Below are 23,762 nucleotides of genomic sequence, written 5' to 3'. Positions count from 1 at the left end.
CCAGTTTAATACAGTGCGTGTTTGGCGTAGTGCTCAGGTACTAACACTCACCGTTTGGAGAAATACCGTGAGTGTTCTTCGTTGCAAGCTGAGAAATCACGCACGCTTCCACGCTAGCTCCGTGATTGTCTTGGCTACATAATACATCCAGAAAAGGGGTTTTTCATGCCTAATGAGATCAACATTGGTCCAACAAGATTCATCAATGAAGTCCCTGTATTCGCCCTTGTCTTTCAGCGGAGATGCTGCGGTTATGGACGAGGTGTAAATTACACGCCTAACGGATTTTGCCTTTGTGCAAGCGCTCAGAATATCCAAAGTCCCATTCACCGCGGCTTGGATAACACCAGTTTATCTAGTCGGCTGAACTGTGGATAGCGTTTACAACAGAAATATCCCTCGTTGCTGGACCTTCTCTTACACCGCACGCTTCCATGCTAATCTGTCACGCTTCCACATTCCCAAGAAAGTCCCACAGTTCAGAAACGGGAGTACTCATTTTTTCACACAAGGCATCAATTCCGAGCGCGGAAGTTCTGTAATAATTTTTTCCGAATCCCATCGAGGAACGAGATCAATCTTAGAGGAGCCAAATTTATTCAGGGGTCCGAGTTCATACTTGTTTGGAGGATAAAATTGCTGTAGCTCAAGCTTCTCTGTCTAGCAGAAATCACGTTCTTCCTACAGGTCAAATTGATTCATATATTGCTGGAGTTGTGCCAGGCTTGTGGCTGAATTTAGGACAAAGCTGTCTCTGTCCCTGACCGTGTGTAACCATCTCTGCCGCTGTGCATAGAGCATACTATCTGTGGGCAGCGTATTTCTCTTTCAGCCATTTTCTCAGTCATATTTGTTGGTTTGGCATTTGACCAAGAGTTGAATCTTATTTCCAGCACTTGTTCGTTTTTTTTTTGTCCGGATCAGCCGGCATCTATATTAAAATCCGTACCAGACTCCTTTGTTGTTTTCCGTGTCTTGGGAAACATGCAGATGGCCTCACTAACCAATCTGATGCTGGAAGGCAATCAACATTTTAATGGCAATAATTATAACATCTGGAAACAGAGAATGTTGACCATTTTTTGAATATAGGCGTCTTGACCAGCTCATTCTGAACAAAGAGCTCCATCCTGGTACAGCTGGTACTGATCAAGATAAGTTTGATGATCGAAATAGAGAGGCTGTTATGCTTCTCAAACTCTCTGTGACTAATGATCAGTTGCCGCAAATTCCTTCTGGCAAGACAACTGCCAAAATCTGGGAACATTTGAAGGAATTGCACAAGACATACGACAAGAGCAGAGCTTTCTTTCTCAAGAATCAGTTGTTCATCATGATGGAAGAATAGATGTATTTACAGGAACATCTTAACAGGATTAAAGACATTTGAGATCGGCTTGAAGCCATTGGTCGGACCATGGAGGAAGAAGATATGGTAGTCATCACTCTGAAAAGTCTACCAAAACCTTATGAGCACTTCATCGAAACACTCAACATTACCTCCACTAATGTTGATCTGAAGTTTCCGGAGTTATGCACCAAACTCATGCAACAGGATCGTTGGAAACAACAGTTTGGTAGTGGTGCTTTATCAGCCTCCTCAGAAAATGCTTTTGCTGCCAAATATCAGTCTTCTCAACCTTTTCAACAGAAAGGTTCCTCTCAGCCTTTTGACCTTGCTAGGAAGAAAAATGTGCAGTGTAATTACTGTCACAAGTTCAGTCACATGAAGAAAGATTGCCGACAGAGGATTGCTTCTGAACAAAAGAAACAGGTAAGGCCCCATCAGACAGCGAATGTCGCAGAACATTCCGAGCAGACAGAATCTACCTTTTACGCCTTTATGGCTAAAAGTTCTTCAAATCATATTCTGTCTTCAGCCTGGTACATCGACTCTGGTGCATCACGCCATTTCTCTCACAGGCGTGACTGGTTTATTAACTTCTCACCTTTTAATGATTCCGTGGTATTCGGCGGAGGTGAAGAGTACACAGTGGTTGGCAGAGGTACAGTTCAGATCCAGTCTGGTGGGCGTACACTCATCTTTCTGAATGTGTACAATGTTCTTGGTATGGAAATTAATCTGTTGTCTGTCAGCTAGATTATGAGGAACTCTCCTCAGCTTGATGTAGTGTTCAGTGCACATAAGTGCTGAGTGCTCCATTATCGACAGGGAGACTAGTCTAACGGTTGCTGTTGGCCTAGAGGATCATGGTCTATACAGGCTTCTTGACACTGGTGATTCTCCAGAAGTGGCTTTAGTAGTTCGCGTTTCTCCCATCAACACTCTGTGGCATCAACGATATGGGCATCTAAACATGCAGTATCTCTCTCAGCTCTCTCGAGAGGGACTTGTGTCAGGGCTACCTGATATTTAGACTCAGCAGTTGGGAGTATGCGGCACCTGTCAAGCTGACAAGCAACATTGGTCTTCATTCAAGGATGGAGAATCTTGGCGCGCATCTAAGGTATCCATGCTGATATTTGTGGTCCTATGAATACATCTTCTATTACTGGTTGCAAATATTTTTTGCTTATTGTAGATGATTTCAGTAGAAAGATGTGGGTGTATTTTCTAAAATATAAATATGATGTATTTAGTATCTTTCAGAAGTTTAAATCCTTAGTTGAAAAAGAGTCTGGCTGTAATATCATAACTCTTAGGACAGATAACAGGGGGAATTCTGTTCTTCTGCTTTCTCCAACTTCTGTGATACTCATGGCATCAAATGCAAATTAACTACAACCTACACTCCTCAGCAGAACAGTGTTGTCGAACGCCGTAACTGTAAGGTTGTTGAAATGGCTCGTTCCATGTTACAACACAGGAGTGTTCCGAACAAATTCTGGGCCGAAGCAGTATTTACTGTTGTCTATCTTCTTAACCGATCACCTACTCAGGCTGTTAAGGGGAAGACTCCCAAAGAGGTTTGGTCTGGCCATAAGCTTAAGATCAGTCACCTCAAATTATTTGGCTCAATTGCATATGTTTGGATTCCAGCTGCTAAGCGCTCCAAGTTGGATTCCAAAAGCCAAAAACTCATGATGACCGGGTACAGTGATCATCACAAAGCCTATAGGTTGATAGATATAGCCACTAGTCGTCTTAGCTTCAATAGGGATGTAGTATTTGATGAAGACAAAGGATTCTTTCAGTCTCCTCCTTTTGAGCAGTGTTCTGAGGATCAGCCTCACAGTGTTCTTCTTCCGATAGGTCCACCTGATGGGAGGGATGATGCAGTATCAGTATTTCATGATGCACTACCTGAGCTTCCTCCAAAAAATAACCCTCCTCTTGCTGCTCCTATTGATCCTGAGCCTTCTCCTCCTCCTCCTGATATTGGTTCCTCTACTCTCCGGCCTAAATGGTGGGCTAAAACCATTGGTGATCTACGGGATAATGAGCTCCTTGAAGGTAGAACTTCTAGACATAAGAGCAAACAACAGTCTACAATAAATTTTTCTCTTATGGCTAACCTGCACAGTATTTTTGAGCCTCAAACCTATTCAGAGGCTAAGGGTACATCTGAGTGGAAACAGGGTATGGAAGCTGAATTCCAGAGTCTTCAAAAGAATCACACGTGGACCCTTTCTGATCTTCCTGCAGGGAAAAAGCCCATTAGCTGCAAATGGGTGTATAAAGTGAAATACAAAGTTGACGAAACCCTAGACAAGTATAAAGCTCGTCTTGTTGCTCGAGGGTTCTCACAGAAGGAAGGCATCGACTATGAGGAGACCTTTAATCCTACTACCAAGAGGAGTACCATACGGCTTGTCCTTGCCCTAGTAGCTCAGTTCAATTGGAAAGTTCATCAGATGGATGTAAAGAGTGCTTTCCTAAATGGTGACTTACAAGAAGAAGTCTACGTGATGTAGCCTCCAGGATTCAAGGTTGCCGATCAAGAACAAAAAGTGTGTAGATTAGTTAAAGCACTCTATGGATTGAAACAAGCTCCTCGGGCTTGGTACATGAAAATTGATTAGTATCTAATAGATCATGACTTTCAGCGGAGCCCATCTGATGCAAACTTGTATATCAAGCATACTGGTAATGATATTTTGTTTGTGGTTGTCTATGTGGATGACCTTATCATTACTGGTAGTTCAGCACATTTGATCCATGGGATCAAACTAGATTTGTGCAACACCTTTGATATGACAGATTTGGGACTTCTTCATTACTGTCTGGGGGTTGAAGTCTGGTAGACTGAGAACAACATCTTCCTCTCTCAGTCCAAGTATGCCAAAAATCTTGTGGACAGGTTTAGAATGCAGGATTGCAAACCGGCCACGACTTCTATGGAATCAGGGCTCAAACTTTCAGCTCAGTCATCCTCACCCCTTGTGGATGAAACTTTATTCAAGCAATTAGTAGGTAGTCGCATCTACCTTACTGCCACTAGCCCTGACATCAGTTTTGCAGTCAGCGACATTTCCCGCTTCATGTTAGCTCCTAAGGTTGATCATTGGATAGCAGCGAAACATGTGCTGCATTATGTGTGTGGCACTCCTGATTATGGACTTCTGTACACTCGATGTTCCGATCCTATACTCAATGGTTACACAGATTCTGATTGGGCCAGTTCGGTTGATGACCGTAAATCTACAGCTGGGTATGTGTTTAGTCTAGGATCCGGTGCTGTCACCTGGACTAGTAAGAAGCAGCAGGAAATGGCTCTCTCCTCAACAGAAGCAGAGTATCGGGGAGCAGTTAAGGCATCTTGTGAGGCAATTTGGCTTCGATGTATGCTTACGGATATGCATGTTTTCTAGACAGGTCCTACTCCCTTGTTCTGTGATAATCAGGGAGTGCTCAAATTTGCATGTAGAAACCCATTGTCACTACATTCGCTAGCTTGTTGAAGACGGATCCGTTCAGTTGCGATATGTTCCCACAACGGAGCAACCCACCGACATCTTCACTAAGCCCCTTAGTGCTGATAAGTTTGTAAAATTCAGAGGGTATATCGGTGTTGTAAATAGATTGAGCATTAAGGGAGGGTATTAGAATAACGCTATTTAGTGTTTAATGCTCATTCTTATTAACTGTTCCTATTTTTATCTTTTTGGCAGTTTCTTAGAAGAAACTGGTTATTTCTATTTCCTAATAGAAACTTGATGTTTCTATTTCTGTAAATATCTCTGTATTACTTATTGAGCTTCATTTGCTCATGTAAATCAATTCAATTCATTCATTCATTAATTGTAACTCCTTAAGACAAGTGTACCTCTCTCTCTATTTTTGGGATGAATTACACTTTTCCTCAAGTAACTCCTCCCTCATGGAATTCGATTCTCCTATAATTGGATCAAAACATGAATTCATTTTGTAACTCCTCTCCTTTCTCATCTATTTAAGCAAGAGCAAGTGAGAATTGAGTGAGCATGTTCATTTTGAAGAAGGAGAACAAGTGTTGAGTGTGTGCACGAGAATTGTGAGAACTAGTGAAGAGCAAGAACAAGGGAAGAGTTAGAGCAAGTGTGAAGGACATGATCTGATCAAAACAAGTACGAGATCTTGAAGCAAAGAGAAAGTGCACTTCAATTGCAAGTTGATCAGACATTGGTAACTTTATTCGTTCTCATTCTCTCTCTCTCTTTGTACTCTGTTGAACAATTGAAGAAATCTAATAAAATAAGAATCATTTGGGTTTTCCACCTTGAGGGGTTTTGCCCTGGTCATTGAACCAAAATCTCAGTGTCTCATATTTGTGCTTGGCTATCTTCATATGATCCTTAAGTTTATGTTCTATCTATAATTGCTGATTTGAAAAGATTTGAAGAAGAAATCTGCATTCTAAGTAATTGCAACAACATAGAACTTTAAGTTTTCTGCAAAGTACATTCAACTTTCTGCAAAGTAGATTCAGTTCCATTCTGTTTTATGCAAAGTACATGCAATCTTTTGCATAGAACTTTCAAGTTTCTGCAAAGAATTTTAAATTTCTGCATAGAACATTCAGATTTTAACATGGTATTAAAGCCTTGGTAAGGACAGGTCCAGGGATACTAGACATTACTTGAGGAGACCCCACTTGCTGCCATTTTTTTTTATCAAGATGACTTCGTCCTGCTTCAAGGTAGAGGAGAAGATAAATGATGCTTCACACTTTGGTCCATGGAAAGAAAGGCTAGATATCACTCTTGAAGAACACAAAGTTTTGAGAATGTTGAAGGAACAATAGCTGATCCACCAAAGAATTCAAGCGCTGCTTTCAAATCCAAACATAAAAAAGGTGAAATCAAAGCTAGAAAAATTATCCTTGATTCTATTCGTGATCATCTCATTATTTATGTTTCTGGTTGTAAAAATTTCTGTTTTCCCACCCCGGTTTTCAGTTTCTCCTTATTTCTCCCATGTAGTTAAATGCCCATTCCCATAACCATACATTTAACAGACTGAAAAAAATAAATTTTGCTGAAAACACAAATTCTGGAAATTTTTCAGAATGCTGGAAATTGCAGAATTAAAAATCAGCAATTAAAAACATCCATTAAAACACATTAAAACACTGATATTTTTGGTCAACTTGACCCTGGAAAAACCCCCTACAACTCTTGGGGAAAACCAGTTTGAGAGCTCTTCTTTATTTCTGAAAATTGTCTTTTTACAGTGAGAATTATTCAGCAAAAACTCAGCAAACAAATTTACAACTTATCTCCTTTCCCGTGCCTCACAGTGATCTGGAAATTACAGCAAACAGGACAACAATAAATGCTGTACGACCTCCGTTTTGTGTGCAGAAAAATCAGCAAACTGCTCCTCGATTTTTGTGCAAAAATCTGCCTTTCACTATGTGCTGAATCAGCTGTACAAATCTGCTCAACTGCTGCCTTGGAATGTGTGCCAAGCTGCTGTCTCCTTCTCCTTCCTGCTCAGAAATCTCTCTTGCTCTCTTGCTCTCCTTCTCTCAATCTGCTCATGAAAGAATGAATGACCTTTTCTTCCTTTTCCTCCTTTAATATAACTCCAAGTGACTTTTGGGTGATCCAAGTGACTTTTGGGTGATCTCTAAATCCAATGGCTGAAATAGATTTAGATCAATGGTTGAGATTAAATGCTCATTTAAATCTCACTTTCTATTTTTTAATTCACCCCACTTTAATAAAGACCCACTTAGTCATTTATTTCCAAAGTCACTTTTCCTTTCTAATTTTTCATTGACTTTATAAAAGTCACTTTAAAATTAGACTTAATAACTTTATCACTTAAAGTCACTTTTAAATTAGATTTAACTTTATAAAATTATAAAGTCACTTTAGGAGAAAAATTAAATTCTTTTGGACACTTTTCCCTATGCCAAAGATCAAAGCCTATGGGAACCACCTGTCCTCCGGTACCAAATTTCAACACTCCCTTTTACCGAGGAAGGTGTTCCTCACCACACCCATCTTGTCTCTGAAGTAGACATGCTTGCCCCGTGGTAAGGCTTTGGTAAGGATATCTGCAACTTGCTCATCAGTGGAAATATACTCAAGCTTCACAGCTCCCTTCTGAACATAGTCTCTGATGAAATGATATCTGATCCCGATATGCTTTGACCTGTCATGAAATACTGGATTCTCCGTGAGTTTAATGCAACTCTGATTATCACAGTAAATCACTAAAGGTCTCAACGGCTGACCAAATAAGCCAAACAACATCTTGCGAAGCCAGATGGCCTCACAACTAGCTAGACTGGCTGCCATATACTCTGCTTCCGCTGAACTCAGTGCTACTGACTGCTGCTTCCGGCTGAACCATGACACTACTGCTGAACCCAACCCAAAACAACACCCTGAAGTGCTCTTCCTATCAGAAGCACAACTTGCCCAATCAGAATCAGTGTATCCTGCCAATCTCACTCCATCTCCCTGTCTGTAGTCCAGACCATAATCCACTGTCCCCTGCAAGTACCGCAAAATGTGTTTTGCAGCCACCCAGTGAACCTTCCTAGGCTCACACATAACCTGACTCATCGTGTTGACTGCAAAACAGATATCTGGTCTAGTGTTGACCAAATACATCAAGGAACCAATCAGCTGCCTGTACAATGTGGGATCCACCAACTCGGAATCCGAAGCATGAAGCTTCTTCCAGTTGGTGATCATCGGTGTCGACATGGGTCTACAATCCTCCATGTGGAATCTACTAAGGATGTCCACAATATACTTCCCCTGCCCCAGGAAGAAATGCCCCTCCTCCTGCCACACCTCCAGACCCAAAAAGTAATGCATCAAGCCGATGTCCTTCATCTCAAACTCCGCCGCAAGATCTCTCTTGCAGTGCTCTATGAATCTCTCTGCACCTGTAATGATCAAGTCATCCACATACAGCACCAGAATGAGAGGCTCCTCACCAATCACAATAAAGTAAAGGTTCGGATCTGCCTCACTCTTTGTGAAACCCATCCCCTGCAAGTATGCATCTATCCTGGAGTACCAAGCTCTGGGAGCTTGCTTCAGGCCATAAAGGGCCTTCTTCAATCTGCACACATGGGACTCCTTCCCATGCACCTCAAAGCCCTGTGGCTGCTCAATGTACACCTCCTCCTGTATGAAGCCATTGAGAAATGCGGTCTTCACATCCATCTGGTGGATCTTCCAACCCATCTCTGCTGCTATCGATATAATGGAGCGGATCGAAGTATATCGAGCCACGGGAGCGAAGGTCTCCTCATAATCAACTCCCTCTACCTAGGAGAACCCTCTAGCCACAAACCTCGCTTTGAATTTCTCAATGCTGCCATCTGCGGCATGCTTTACCTTGTAAAGCCATCTGGAAGTAACCATGGATTTGCCCTCAGGCCTCGGCACCACCTCCCAAACATCATTCTTCATGATAGAAGAATACTCCTCCTGCATGGCCTCTCTCCAGACCTGCTGGCTAGCTGCCTCCTCATAGCTAGAAGGCTCAGAGTCAAGGATGCTGGTAACCATCGCCATATAACTACAAAACCTCTCAGGTGGTCTACTCTCTCTGACCGGCCTCTTCGGCTCAGCAACAGATGTGGCATCTCTCAAGGTGTCCTGAAGCCACTTGGGCTTCCTCTTCCCTGAGCGCACTTCTTCCACCGGAGAATGAAACTCCTCCTCCTCATCATCATCAATAGCCTGAACTCCTGACTGCCTGTCTGCTGTCCTCCTGCCTGCACCTGAACCTGTAGAAGCTGAGGTACCGTGTGAACTGTCCATCAGTGGACTCCCTAGTGAACTGCTCTGCATGCTGCCCGGAGCACCACCCCTCTGGCTCGATGAGCCACTGCTCACTGACGGACCTGACATCCTCATAGATGTACCTCCGGATCCTCCTGATCCCTGCCCACTGGATCCCTGCGACTGACTCAACTGCTGCTGAGGGTCTGGCTGATCCAGATACTCTAACTCCCGTGACCTCCTAAAGGCCCTGTCCTCCTCGAACTTCATATCCCGTCTGACAACAACTCTCCTCTGTGCAGGAATGTAAATCCGAAAGGCCTTTGAGGTCTCACTGTAGCCCACAAAGATACCCTTCTTTGCGGTGGGCTCTAGTTTGGTCCTCTTCTCCTTGGGTATATAGGAGTATGTAATGCATCCAAAGATATGAAGATGACCAAGATCAGGCTTCTTCCCAGAGAAAGCCTCCTCCGGAGTCATGTGCCCCAAGGCACGATGCGGACTCCTGTTCTGCAAGTAAACAGCTGTGTTGCAGGCCTCTGCCCACAAGAACAATGGCAACCCCTGATCATGTAACATAGCTTTGGCAGCCTCTATGATGGATCTGTTCTTCCTCTCCGCAACCCCGTTCTGCTGGGGGTTGTAAGGAACAGTGAACTCCTTCCTAATGCCTGCCTCCGCACAATAGTCAACAAACTCTCCAAGGGTGTACTCTCCTCCATTGTCCGACCTCAAGGACTTGATCTTTCGGCCTGTCTGTGTCTCCACAAGAGCTCTGAACTCCTGAAACCGCTTGAAGACCTCACTCTTGGTCTTCAAGAAATAAATCCAGGTCCTCCTGGAGTGATCATCAATGAATAAAACATAGTACTCATACCCACTCAAGGAAACATGAGACATCCGACCGCTCACATCGGAATGAATCAAATCAAGTATCCCCGTCGCTCTGCTGTCACTGCTGGGAAAAGGGGATTTGGCAAATTTGCCCATCGCACAACCTCTGCAAGTATCAAAGTGATCAGTACTGAAATCTGGCACACCTGTAGTGATCTCCCGCAATGTCCTCAAGGCTCCATGATACATATGTCCCATCCTGCGGTGTCAAATCTCACACAGCTCAGAACTGCTAGCTTTGCTGTCGGTACTACTGCTCAATGCCAAAAGGGGCTGAAATGCAAACTTGTACACCTTTGCATGGCGTACACCTATCACTCTAGCTGAATCAGCTGGAGTGTCCCTGGGATACATCAACACCTGTCCTCCCCTGAACAGTACGTCATATCCTCTGTCCTCCAAAGCTGAGACGGATATGAGGTTCTTCCTCATCCCTGGCACATAAAGAACCTCTGACACCTTCAAGGGAGGTTTGGACTCCCTCTGAAATGTCACTGTCCCCACCCTGACTGCTCTAACAACTCTGTCATCACCGAGTACTACCTCAATATCAGTGCCACTCTCTGAAAGCTCTGAGAAGTACTCACGGACTCCTGTCATGTGACGTGAAGCCCCACTGTCCACATACCAAATACCTGTAGATGCTCCGCTAATCGAGGGAAAAGCATGCTCCCTCTGAACCTGTGTGGCAGGTGATCCTGCACTAGAGGAGTCACATGTAGTGAACGCAAACTCCCGGTCAAAACGACCTGCAAAGTCCTCAATCTCAGCTGAAGCTGCCACGTCCTGGTTCTTTCCCTTCTTCTTCTTCTTCTCCGGACACACAACTGCATAGTGTCCCATCTTTTGACAATTCCAACACTTCACCTTGGAATAGTCCTTCTGTGTGTTCCCCGGTTTACCTTTACCTTTGCCTTTGCCCCCACCACTGCTTGTGGAAGCCTGCTTCTTCCCTTTGCCCTTCTTGCCTCCTGCCACCAGTGCTACATCCTCATCCTGCTCAACTGGCTTGGCTGCCCCAAGCTGTCCTTTCCTGATCTCTGTCTGAATGCAATCATCCCAAAACCTCTCCCATGTGGGAAGGGTCTCACGTGCACAAACCCCATCAGCAAAGTTCAACCATGAACGGGGGAGGCCATTCACTGCAATACGCACCAACTCAGTGGATGGAATGGCTTCTCCAATCGCTGCCAACTCATCTCTCACATTGGTAATCTTTGTGAGATATCCAACTGCACTATCATTACCCATCTTAATGTTTTTCAGCTTCTCCTTCAGGACCATCTTCCGGTTCTCATTGGTACTCTGGTAGAGATTGGACAATGCTGTCCACATCTCATGGGCATTGCTCTTTCCTCTCACATGAGGAATGCAATGGTCTTTGATTCCGTCTAGAATCAGCCTCTTACCCTTATTGTTCTTCTTTTTATACTCAGCCAACTGAGTAACATCAGTGGGCACAACAACAGGGTTCTGTGCGGTATGCACCATGATATCCCAGACTTCTGCCTCCTCAAAGATACTCTGCATTCTCTCCTTCCAAACACTGTAATTTATATGCCCATCCAGCCTATCCTCCACCCTCAATCCCAATGACATCCTGCTGTCCTAAAACTGAAAAATAGCACTGCTGTAGTAAAGATAAAACCGCTGTTTATGAAAAAATCAGCTTGCTGGAATTTTCTGAGTGAAAAATCAGCAACTGTAATTTTTCCTTTTGCTTTTGCAAACTGCCCTTCAGCACTCAAGCTCTGATACCATGTAAAAATTTCTGTTTTCCCACCCCGGTTTTCAGTTTCTCCTTATTTCTCCCATGTAGTTAAATGCCCATTCCCATAACCATACATTTAACAGACTAAAAAAAATAAATATTGCTGAAAACACAAATTCTGGAAATTTTTCAGAATGCTGGAAATTGCAGAATTAAAAATCAGCAATTAAAAACAGCCATTAAAACACATTAAAACACTGATATTTTTGGTCAACTTGACCCTGGAAAAACCCCCTACAACTCTTGGGGAAAACCAGTTTGAGAGCTCTTCTTTATTTCTGAAAATTGTCTTTTTACAGTGAGAATTATTCAGCAAAAAATCAGCAAGCAAATTTACAACTTATCTCCTTTCCCGTGCCGCACAGCAATCTGGAAATTACAGCAAACAGGACAGCAATAAATGCTGTACGACCTCCGTTTTGTGTGCAGAAAAATCAGCAAACTGCTCCTCGATTTTTGTGCAAAAATCTGCCTTTCACTATGTGCTGAATCAGCTGTACAAATCTGCTCAACTGCTGCCTTGGAATGTGTGCCAAGCTGCTGTCTCCTTCTCCTTCCTGCTCAGAAATCTCTCTTGCTCTCTTGCTCTCCTTCTCCCAATCTGCTCATGAAAGAATGAATGACCTTTTCCTCCTTTTCCTCCTTTAATATAACTCCAAGTGACTTTTGGGTGATCCAAGTGACTTTTGGGTGATCTCTAAATCCAATGGCTGAAATAGATTTAGATCAATGGTTGAGATTAAATGCTCATTTAAATCTCAATTTCTATTTTTTAATTCACCCCACTTTAATAAAGACCCACTTAGTCATTTATTTCCAAAGTCACTTTTCCTTTCTAATTTTTCATTGACTTTATAAAAGTCACTTTAAAATTAGACTTAATAACTTTATCACTTAAAGTCACTTTTAAATTAGATTTAACTTTATAAAATTATATAGTCACTTTAGGAGAAAAATTAAATTCTTTTGGACACTTTTCCCTAGGCCAAAGATCAAAGCCTAAGGGAACCACCTGTCCTCCGGTACCAAATTTCAACACTGGTTTGAAGAAACCTAAATAAATGTATGACAAACTCATTGGCATGTTTGCAATTAGTAACTTGAACTAGATTATTGCCTTGAAGAATCTGCTGAAGGAAATCAAGATGAATGAAGTAGAGACGGTTCAAACATACTTCCTTATAATGACCAAAATCAGGAATCAACTATCAACAATTAGTGATGTTGTACCCGACAAAGAAATGGTGTTGATTGTGCTTGAACGTCTTTCCCTGTTTGAGACAATTTTATCACCACCGTCAGCAATATCAACACTATTCTCACATTTGATGAGCTCCTGGGAAATTATATCCAACAGGAGGCCAGAATGATCTCTAGAGGGAAAATTTTACATCATGAAGGAGAACCTACAACATTTTCAGCCTATAACAAGAGAAAAAGAGGCAATAAAAAGAAATCTACTTTCAAATCAAATAAAGGGAATCTAGACATGTCAAAAGTTAGATGCTTTAACTGTAAAAACAAAAAGTATGGTCATCTTGCTCGTGATTGTAAAGAAAGAAGAACACCTAGATTCAAAAACAAATCTAATTATAGAAAAGACTCTTCTGAAAATCAAAGAAAAGACCATCCTAAGAAATCCAAGATATATAAATAATGTAGCGGGAACTCAATCAAAATATTTGATTGTTTCTACTCTTTCTAGTTCTTCTGCAAATTCATTTGATAGTTGGTTAGTTGATAGTGGTGCTTCCAAACATTTTACTAGTTACAAAGAATCACTTTCTAATCTAGTTGAGAGGGAGACTAATTAACTATTATCCTTGAAGATAATTCTATTCACCAAGTTAAAGGTTATGTTTCTGTTTCATTTTAGTTAGATGATGACAAATCTATTTTTCTGTAAGAAGTTTTGTATGTACCTGGTTTGAAAAAGAATCTTGTATCTATATTTGATCTAGAAGATAAAGGATTGAAAGTTGTTTTTATTAATGGAAAAGTTCTAACGTGGCCTTTGAACTCAAGTATGAAAGAAGTCTTCACTCTTGGATCAAGATGTGAAAGGATTTACAAAGTCGATGGTAAACCCATCATGCACTGGTCCATGATACCAATCTTTAGTGTGAGCTATGACACAAAATATTCGCTCACATACACTACAAAGCCTTACTTCATGTAAGGAAGATGGTTTCTAGAATGCCTGAGATCAAAATGGATCATGAAGGAGTTTGCCTAGTTTGTGCAAGTGGAAAGCATAGAAAGGGACCATACCCTTCAAGTAAAACAAAAACTAGTTAGGTACTTCAACTCATACATTCTGATTTATGTGGATATATGTATGTTACTTCTCTTAGTGGCTACTTATTTCAAATTTCTTCTTGACATATTGAAGTAAATTACTGAAGCAAGCTACACCAAATTAAATATGATTTTGAAACGTAGAAACTAAGCAAGGAAATACAAACACATAGGACACCGTTATTTTTGGACAAATGTCCCCAGAAAAACCCAATGCGGGAAAACCAGTGCAGCAGTTCTGAGGATTTATTATTATTAAGCAGTAGCAAATTCTGAATACATCTTTGAATACCTCTCAGGTTATTCAGTTACAGAGAGAGAAATACTAGCAGAAGCTTTGTATGGTTACCTCACACAATCACTGAGAAAAAGTCGTGGCTGATCCGGCTGTTGGATGAGGTGCCCCTAGCAGGCCCTGCACTGTCTTTGCTCTGCATCTACACTTTCCCAACGTCAAGCCTCTCAGGCACAGTGTCACCCAAATGGGGAATCGATCAGTAGCCCAAAGTCACTACTCTCAGCCTCTCGGTCTCACACCCCGGCTTCTGGCTGCTGAAACTGACTCTCTACGCTGATTTTCGACTTTCTCTCTCTCCCTCTGCATTGCTTCTACGTGGCCCTTTTGGCTCTGCATTAGCCTCTGCGTAAAGGCTACTGGATCACTCTCTTCCTCTCTCTACTGATGATTCTCCAGTTGAGAATCTCTCTCTCCAGAGGCTGCTATCCCTACCCCTCAACTGCAATAAATCTCCTCAATTGAATTTTCCTCCTGAGAACTTCTCACTTCAGAAAATCGATTTCTTGATCTCTCTTGGTGTATTTTCCAAATGACCCTCAAGCCCCAATTTTTCTAAATTTAGACTTACAAACCCCATTAAAAATATTAATTATTTTAATAAAATCGTCTTTGGGTGGAATTTCCCAAAATTGTTTCTGGGTGTTTTGAAATGCATGTGCCCAAGCCTCCCTGCAAAATTTGAGGCCTAGAGCATTGCCGTCTGTCACCTACATGTTCCCCATACTACCAAAATGGGTCCAAAGCCTTTGGCATATTTGCAATGGAAGTGGACAACTTTAAAATTCAAACCTAAGACACAACAAACACAAGAAAATGACATTAAACCCCCACTAGAAAAAAAATAACAGCCTGCTGATTTAATAAATCAATTATCAAATATTTATAAAATTATATTAGATCATTAGCAACTAAAAATGACAATAGGAGGGTGGAAAACAAATTGATTCAAGCTGGTTGTCCCATTTTTTTTTTTTTTTAAACAACCCTTACATTGTTTTATGGGCATGAATATCATGGAAAAATGTAGGCAAGCAAGCAAGCAAAAATCTATGGAAAGGAAAAACCATTTAGATTGTGGGGTTTTGAAACATACGTGTCAATGGAAACTTCACCACAATTTTGGCAAATAAAGCTCACCTTTTGCAAAAAATCTTGATGGTGGATTGGTGATGGCTGCTTAGATTCCTCCACAATCAACAAGGATGCCCATGAATGCTGCTTCTCCCTTCTCCAATAGCTGAGAAAAAACAAGTGATAAAAAGGACAAATTAGGCTCTTTAATCCACCCTTCATGCCAACCTAGCAATCTTTCTGTTGGGCAAATTTGATGTCCAGATTATTTTTCAACAACGGCCTTAAAGGCCAAGAACATGTTAAATACTTCACTCTTGAGTTTTAAGAAGTATACCCAAGTGCGTTTGGAGAAATCATCAATGAAAGTTACGAAATACTTGTAGCCGGAGAATGAAACCACTGGAAGTGGACCACATAAATCACTATGCACAAGCTGTAAAGGGGTTGAGGTGTGCCAAGAGGCACGTTTTTCAAAACTATCCCGATGATGTTTTTCAAGTACACATCCAGAACAAACACCATCTCTGCAAGATACCATTGGAAGATCTGTCACCATATTTTCTTTACATAGATTTTGAAGGGAGCGATAGTTTAAGTGATCAAATCGCTCATGCCAAAGTTTTCTCACTTCATCATTATGAGCAACAAATACCGAGGGAAGATTTGATGACCCAAGGTTGTTAAACTTATACAATCTTGTAGAATCATCAGCAATGCTAGTAGCTAAAATCTGTCTAGGATCTCTTAGGTCCTTAATTACAACATCGTGAGGTGAAAATTCAACGATTTTACCTTCACCTGAATGAGTTATCTGATATACAGATAGAAGGTTGCAGGATAAGGTTGGAACACATAATACATCATTAAATTGACCATTGTCTAGATGAACAGTTCCAGTCCCTACAACACTAAGAGTTCTATCATCACCAACATATGTATTTTTGGTGTTACAATCATTTAAAGAATAAAACATGGCTTTGTTTTTGGACATGTGATAAGAAGCTCCAGAATCAATGAGCCACTCATGAGAATGAGAAGAAGAATATACATTTAGTGCATAACCAGACCGAGATGCTTGACAACCACATGCAGAAAATGCTATTCCTGAAGATGAAGTTGAAGTTGAAGAGTGCTCCAAATGGATGTTATGCTTTTTCATTGCTGCTTCCAAGGCTTCCATCTTCTTAAAGCATTTGGATTCTAAGTGGCCATCTCGATTACAAAAATGGCAATGTCTATCAGTCTTTTTCCCTTCGTTATTTGCCTTATTGAAATGAATTTTCATTTTGAGACTGAAATTGCTTAGGACCCTTCTTTGGTATAGGACCATTCTTTTTAAGATACTGCTTCTTAGGATTCTTTGAATTTGGTTGCTGCTGGGTGGCTAAGGCTTTCTTAGAAGAGTTTCAAAGATTAAGAAGACCAAGATATAAGAGTTTTTCTTGTTCTCTTATTAAAAAATCACAAAAGGCATCAAAAGAGGGGGACTTGTACTCTTGTCTTTGAGAAATAAAGGCTTCTCTAGTAGAATGGAAGGTGGAAACAAACACAGAGTAAGCTGGTCCCAACTTAGTAAGAATGGAATAGATAAGGCTACCATCTTCTTTCTTAACCTTAACACCTTCTAAGAGAAGTCTAAGGATCTTGTACTTGGACAAAAAATCTTCAATAGAAGAAAAATTATCGGGGTCCAATGTAAGCAACTCATTTTCGAGTTGATGGGCTCTAATTTCATTTTTAATTCCAAAAACTTTAGTGAGCTGTTTCATTGCTTCATTAGGAGTATCAAGTTCTGCAATATGGAATCTAAGGTCTGGAGAAATATACATCCCTATCAACCCACGTGCTTGATCTTGCCTATTTTCCCATTTGGCTGCCTCATCTTCATCTTGAGGTTTGGTTTCTTGGCCTGAGGCTATTCTATAAAGACCCTTATTTTTAAGTAAATCCACAATGTAGGACCACCATTGGAAGTAGTTGGTGCTGTCAAGAATAACTTGGCATGGACTTTCCATTTTAACAGAAACTAAAGCTGTAAATGCTGAAACTAACTGTTCCAATGGAAAGATCTCGAAAAATTACGCTGATTAAAAAAAACGGCTTCTGGATGAAGAAGTTATGGCTTTATGAAGAAAAGTTGTTGAAGATGCTGACAGAGTGTGTGAATGTGCGGAAATGAATGATAATGTTATATTTAAACACCCCCCCTTCCAAACTTAATCTAATTAGCTCACTTTTAAAAAATGATTTTATGTCTCACTTTTATAAATAACTTAATAAGTGAAAGTCACTTTTACAATGGTACTTTATGAGCTGCCCACTAAATTGTAACTTAAATAAAAGATAAAGAGACTTTAGAATTATAAGTGACTCACTTTTTATAATGGGTGAGAACACTTTTATATAAAGTAACTTTAAAACATACATTACATGTGCTTTTTGAAAAAATAACTCAATAAAAAGAAAGACTTGAACTCAAGACCTCTATTCTCATAAAGTAACTTTGGACCAAGTGAGCTAGTTTAAAAGATTAGTAATTTTTGGAAAAAAGGAAGAGTGTTTTTTTTAGTTAGTGAAGCTTTGGGGTGCATGCTTACTTGAAAAAAACTATTTTTTGCCTACAAAACCCAACACAGACATACAAAAAAAAAACAAACCTTATGGCTTGAAGTTAGCTTTGGCCGAAAACTAAATATTTTCCTCAATGTTTCTGATTTTCCGAGATCACACTAAGGTGTGGCGGAAAAGAGTATACGCATGAGAAAAATCCTTCCTTTCTGTTTCTGATTTGCCCAGATCACACAGAGTCGCGAAGAAAATAGCATACACAGAAATGAAAGGTATAGATCCAGTAATAAAAAACAGAGAGCTAAATAAACCGAAATAAACAGAGAGATGAATAGCTAGAACTGCAAATAAAGACTGTATACCTCCAGATCTTAAAAATGACATAGCTAGGGCTACTGAAAACCTTTTCGCGTAAAACGAAAGGGGTTCCTCACTGGAACAAATGCTCCTAACACAATAGAGTAGCCCTCTCGGCCCAAAAGCAGTCAGAAATAGTAGATTTAGGAAACGACAGTTGGATGTAGTTGTACTGGCTTCAGATTTGGATCACCAATGGATGCGGCCCTCAAATAGCTCTAATACCATGTAGGAATTTATAGGGTAAGTTCCTCAGACAGAACACCAAAGGACACCGCTCACAAACATATCACATATCAATACACCAGTGTTCTTGATGTGGTTAAAACCCTCAAAGAGGGAAACAGTCCGCGGTGTGAGCCAACATGGCCACTTCAGGCAATTTATTATAAAAGAAAGAAAATTTACATAAGCTTCTCTCATGAATGGTTACCCTACAAATGACCCTCCATGCTCTTTAAATAGAGATCATGGACCAATCAGGTGTTAAGCCACGGATCAAGTGTCGGTAATACCGAAGAGAGAATGAACTGTCAGATCACTTTATGTCTAGAACATATCGTGACCGTCGGATTGTAAGTTACAAATGTATATAGTAAAGAAACACACTTTACCTAACTCTACACTAGACAAAGTTATACTTAACTATTTCCTATGTGTCGGAATATCCTAACAAACAATAAAAGGGAAAAAATCACTATTTTTAAGGGGCAATTTATCGTTTTGTTGAGAAATCAAGATTTTTTTTTAAATCGCAGATTTCTTTGACATTGCTATAAAGTAGGGTGCAGGTCTCTAGTCTATTAGAGTGCCCTTGTATGGTGCTTTTTAGTTTAGGAAGAGGGCATGGTTCTTATGGAAGGGAATGTATGCTTTACTTCTTCCAATTGAGGTGCGCTTATATGGCACTCTTATCCATGCAGCTAGGGTGCACTAGGTCATTAGACTAGGGTTAGGGTTTGACTGAGTCACCTTTAGTACTTCATGCATGTGACCAAATACATTGTATCTTCCCTCATCTTCTTATTCCATAAAGAAGATGCCGCGCACACCACCATGTGGTTGGCAAGTTTTATGTTGTGAGCTATAGCACTAGAATTTACTGTGTTAAAGATTAATAAAAGAGCCATGAAGGTTTGAGATTCTGAACCATGATGTACTTGCCCAAGGAGGCAAACGTCTCTAATGTCTTATATGTCTCTATGTTTGCAGAATTCTGCTGCTAGTGATACCATTAGTAGGCTAGAAGACGCAAAATGATGATTGAGGGTGTCTACCTTGCTTTTATGCATTTCGATTAATGAGGTCTACCTGATGTCCCAACCATTTAGAAGGGCATTGTAAGGTCCCCTGTATGACATATTTCATATGAGGTGCCTAGAAGATTTCATTCCTAGTTCATTTGGATATAAATATAAATTCCTTTCTCCTTTCCTGGTTAATTTGGATATAAATCTAAATTCCTTTTTCCTTTTTTTCTCCTTTGAGCCCTTTTCTTGAAAAGCTCACCCTGTAACAAGTTAAATGTTGAACCAGTAATTGCATGCTCATCACAAATCCTTCCAGTGCTTTTTGAGTGTCACTCTTTGAAAACCTTAAATAACAGCATCTTCCTCCAAAAGAAGATATTTTGCATTATGTTTGACAGAAACACAGTTCATTATGGTTTTTATCAATTATTGTACTAGGGTCAAGGGCCTATTAAGGCCATCTCTGCCTTAATAGCATAACGGGTTAAGATTTGAGGTCTAGTTTATTAGCAGTCAATTCAATGGAACCTATTTTACATTTTAGTAGCAACTTAAAGAGAGCATCCCAGCTGTGGCAACTAGCATTTTGAATGATGTAGCAACTCCGAATTAACAGGAGTTTGAATATTGGAATTTAAACTGATAGTAAACGTCATTACACTAGAAACTTTTGACTTTACGAACATATAACCTGCCATGTCAAGTGTTGTAATATCAAACATTTTGAGATTTTGACCTTCATATTGTGTCATTGTTGCAGTAGTTTTGTTTCACAAATTCGAATTGCGGAAGCCTTTCTGTAATGATTTGTTATCTGACTTTTCTGTTGCCTATGATTATTGTTAAGAGAACATAATATTTAATAATCATTTTTCAATGATCTGTCAATTGATAATGATCGATATTTCAGATGTGGAATTCCATTTTAAGGAAATCAAATTACAAAATCACGACACTCAAATTCTTCATCCATGTGTGGAGAATATATAGAACAAATTAGTCTTATATGTATGGCTGTGGATCTTCTGTGTTTACAGGACTTTTGTATTTACTTTTTGTGTTGTAAAATGAACTCGTGTGTAAATGTAGACCATCAGGAAATTGATACTGTTATGTCAAAATGATGCATTTTTGAAAATCTCCTGTCGTATTTTCAGATGCTTCCGTTAATATTTATTCTAAATTCCTTGCTATGCAATGTGCAGAGGAAACCTTCCAACATAAAAACATCTTGAAGGTGGGTGCGGTTTCACTAGAACTACATAGTTGGGTTTGTAGATGGACAATTTAAAATACCACATATACATGAATGCATTATTTCAGCTTATTTGTACCCAATTTATGAAGGTCACGTGTCTCATAACTGGGCATTTCCAGTTGGCTTTAAATGTTATTCTACTTCCATACATATTACTTATATTTTGACGAGAATGTTGCTGAAATATATTGCTTGAAATTCATTCCTTTCTTAAGTTGTACTTGGTATGCGGGAGTGTTTTTCCAGCATCTTTAAAATAAACGAAGATACTGAGAAATTTCAAGTCATTGTATTTCGTAAGGTTCCAATTAGAGTGTTTTTTACTGTTCTTAGGCAAGGGATTCATTAGGGATTGATGCATATAGATGCTACTTATCTTTTCACAAAATCACAGTGGATGAACATCAAGCTTTATGATATCATTGGCATTTTGAAATGTAAGAGCTTGTTATTATATTTTAAATAACTTGTCATACAATGATTCAGACACCAATAATTCAGACACTCTTACGTGCAAGCTATGAAAATTCCACAAAAATAATTCTAGATCCAGGTTGCAAAGTTATAAGTGATTCTCACTTTAGTTTCTGAGTCAATTCTGAAAAATCAGATCCCCACATTCGTGGTATTGTTTGCAGTTTTTTAACATTATGAGAAGGTAACGTCACAGTCGTATTTCTGCTGCAATCTTATCACTAGAGAATCAGTTATACGTATTCTGCATGAAAAATAATAAATGAAGGATGTGCAATGAATGTGGTGGTCATCAGATCAAGATTGCTCGCCTTAAATGGGGACAAATGAGAAGAAAACTGATCAAGATCAAGAAAAAGAAAAAGAAAATAAATAAGAGAAACAAAAATAAAGAAGAATCAATCATTTATAGTACCACATCTAAACATCTTACTTGATCATCAGATCTATATGTCCAAGAACTGATGAAGGTCAAAACAAGGCTAGAGATTGTGGAAGCCAGAGAACAGGAAAGAGACCACAAAATTTCAGAGATCACAGTTGCAAACCAATGTCTAATGGAAGGTAATAGAATTTTAAAAGAACAGTAACAATGTTACAAGAGGCTCTAGAGATAGAGAAACAAGAATGGCAAAACATGAAAGAAGTAATAACAACAAACAGAGATGTGATAATTTCTAAAAAAACTCAGGTAGATACACAGTTATCTCAGCAAACAGACATTTCCAAAGAGAAGGCAAAAATGAACAGTGGGAAAGATAGTCCAAAAGAAATCAAAGTTAGAGCTGAAGACGGTGATGGTTACATAAGGACAAAGGAAGAAAAAGATGCAAGTGATCGCAGAGCACAGGAAATAGAACAAAAAGAAAGACAGGACAGGAAAACAAACTTTATTATCAGGGGAATAAGAGATTATGGGAAGAATGAAAGTACTCTCAATTTGACAAGAGACTTTCTAAAAGAGAAACTACATTGGAAAGGGCAAATTTTCCAAGCAAGGGTTGGGAGGATATGTGAAGAGAGGCCTCAACCCATAAAAGTCACCATGGCAAGCGTACAAGAAAAACGACAGCTTTTGGGCAAAAAGAAACTCTTGAAAGGCTCATACTTCTTCCTCGATGAAGATTTAACCAAAAAACAACAAGAGGAGAGAAGGGATGAAGTGGAGAAAATTAGAACAACAATAAATGAAGGGAAAAGGGCATGGTTGTACAATGGGAAAGCCGTTATTGCAGTGTTTGGGCCTCCAGGTAAATCAGGACAACAAGCTGACAGTAAAGAAAAAATAGAGAATTCAATAATAGAGACGAAAACAACAAGAGCAGCATGGACAAAAAGGGGTGAAGACTCAAATTTGAGTCTTATGTGCCAAACTGCATAGCAGTCAAATCCTACCCAGGTCTACCTAAGTTTAGTTTGTTGGAATTGTAGAGGTTACCCTTGGAGGAGGGGACCTGGGTTAGGGCCTATTGCGGAAGGTAGAGACATAATTTGTCTCATGGAAACTCATGAGCATGATGGTTGCAAAACTCCTGTGTTTGACAGTTATTTGAAGTTGGTAGTTTGGAACAAGGTAGCAGAAAATGGCAAAGGGTATGGGGGAATACTAGTTTTAGTGAAAGAAAAAGAAGGTCGTCACATTCAGTTAATTAAAGAAGATGCAAATAAAAAATATTTATGGTTGAAAATATCAAAGAATGAGAATCACATAAGAATTGCAGCATGCTATTTTTCCCCTCAAGTCTCAAAAACTTACAAAAATAAGGGGCTTGACAACAAGGATCCATATGCAACTTTAAAACAAGATATTGCCATGTATTCTCAACAGGGAGAAGTTCTTTTAGTGGGAGATTTCAATGCTAGAACAACAAATAATCAAGCTAGCATCCTTTGTTGCAAAGATGATAACAATCCTATTTGGCTCACTGAAGAGGAGAATCCCCAATGGGTGAGGTGTTCAAAAGATGACAAAGTTAGCAATCATTTTGGAGATGAGTTGCTTACACTGTGTGGGGCTTTCAACCTAATTATTTGCAATGGTCTAGATAGATGGAAAAGGTCTGGGAACTTCACTTGCAACACATACAATGGGGCAAGTGTCATTGACTATGTGATGTGTTCACAAAGCTTAATAGAAAAGATAGATGAAGTTAGTATTGGAGAGCATATTTGGGACTTAAAATCAGACCATAACCCAATTTTTATAAGGTTATCATGGTTAGAAGAAAGGCAACATAAGAGGAAAACCCAATGCTCTCGACAATCACTATCAAGGGGCAAAATTCTTCTAACACAAGAAAATGGTACTATCTTCAAGACAATGTTAGAGAGATTAATTCAGAAAGAGAAAATTGGTTTCAAACGCTTCAGCAGCCATGAGTTAAC

General features: G+C 39.8%; 1 protein-coding gene across 2 annotated transcripts in view; it reads left to right on the top strand.

Annotated features, from left to right (window-relative positions):
* The window catches only part of LOC149250186 (isocitrate dehydrogenase [NADP]-like), a 329,935-nt gene extending 308,745 nt beyond the window's left edge, over positions 1-21,190 (top strand). For both annotated transcript variants that reach the window (XR_016266814.1, XR_016266813.1), the window contains one exon: positions 20,851-21,190. The gene's annotated coding sequence lies outside the window, so the exon portion shown is untranslated. The remainder of the gene's footprint in view (positions 1-20,850) is intronic.
* The last annotated feature ends 2,572 nt before the right edge of the window (positions 21,191-23,762 follow it).

Source organism: Pinus tabuliformis, chromosome 7 (assembly GCF_031772625.1).
Source record: "Pinus tabuliformis cultivar Carrire ecotype Pingquan chromosome 7, CPIR1, whole genome shotgun sequence".
Lineage (NCBI taxonomy): Eukaryota > Viridiplantae > Streptophyta > Pinopsida > Pinales > Pinaceae > Pinus > Pinus tabuliformis.
The sequence above is the reverse complement of the archived record's forward strand: the minus strand, read 5'-3'. Positions and strand labels throughout refer to the sequence as shown.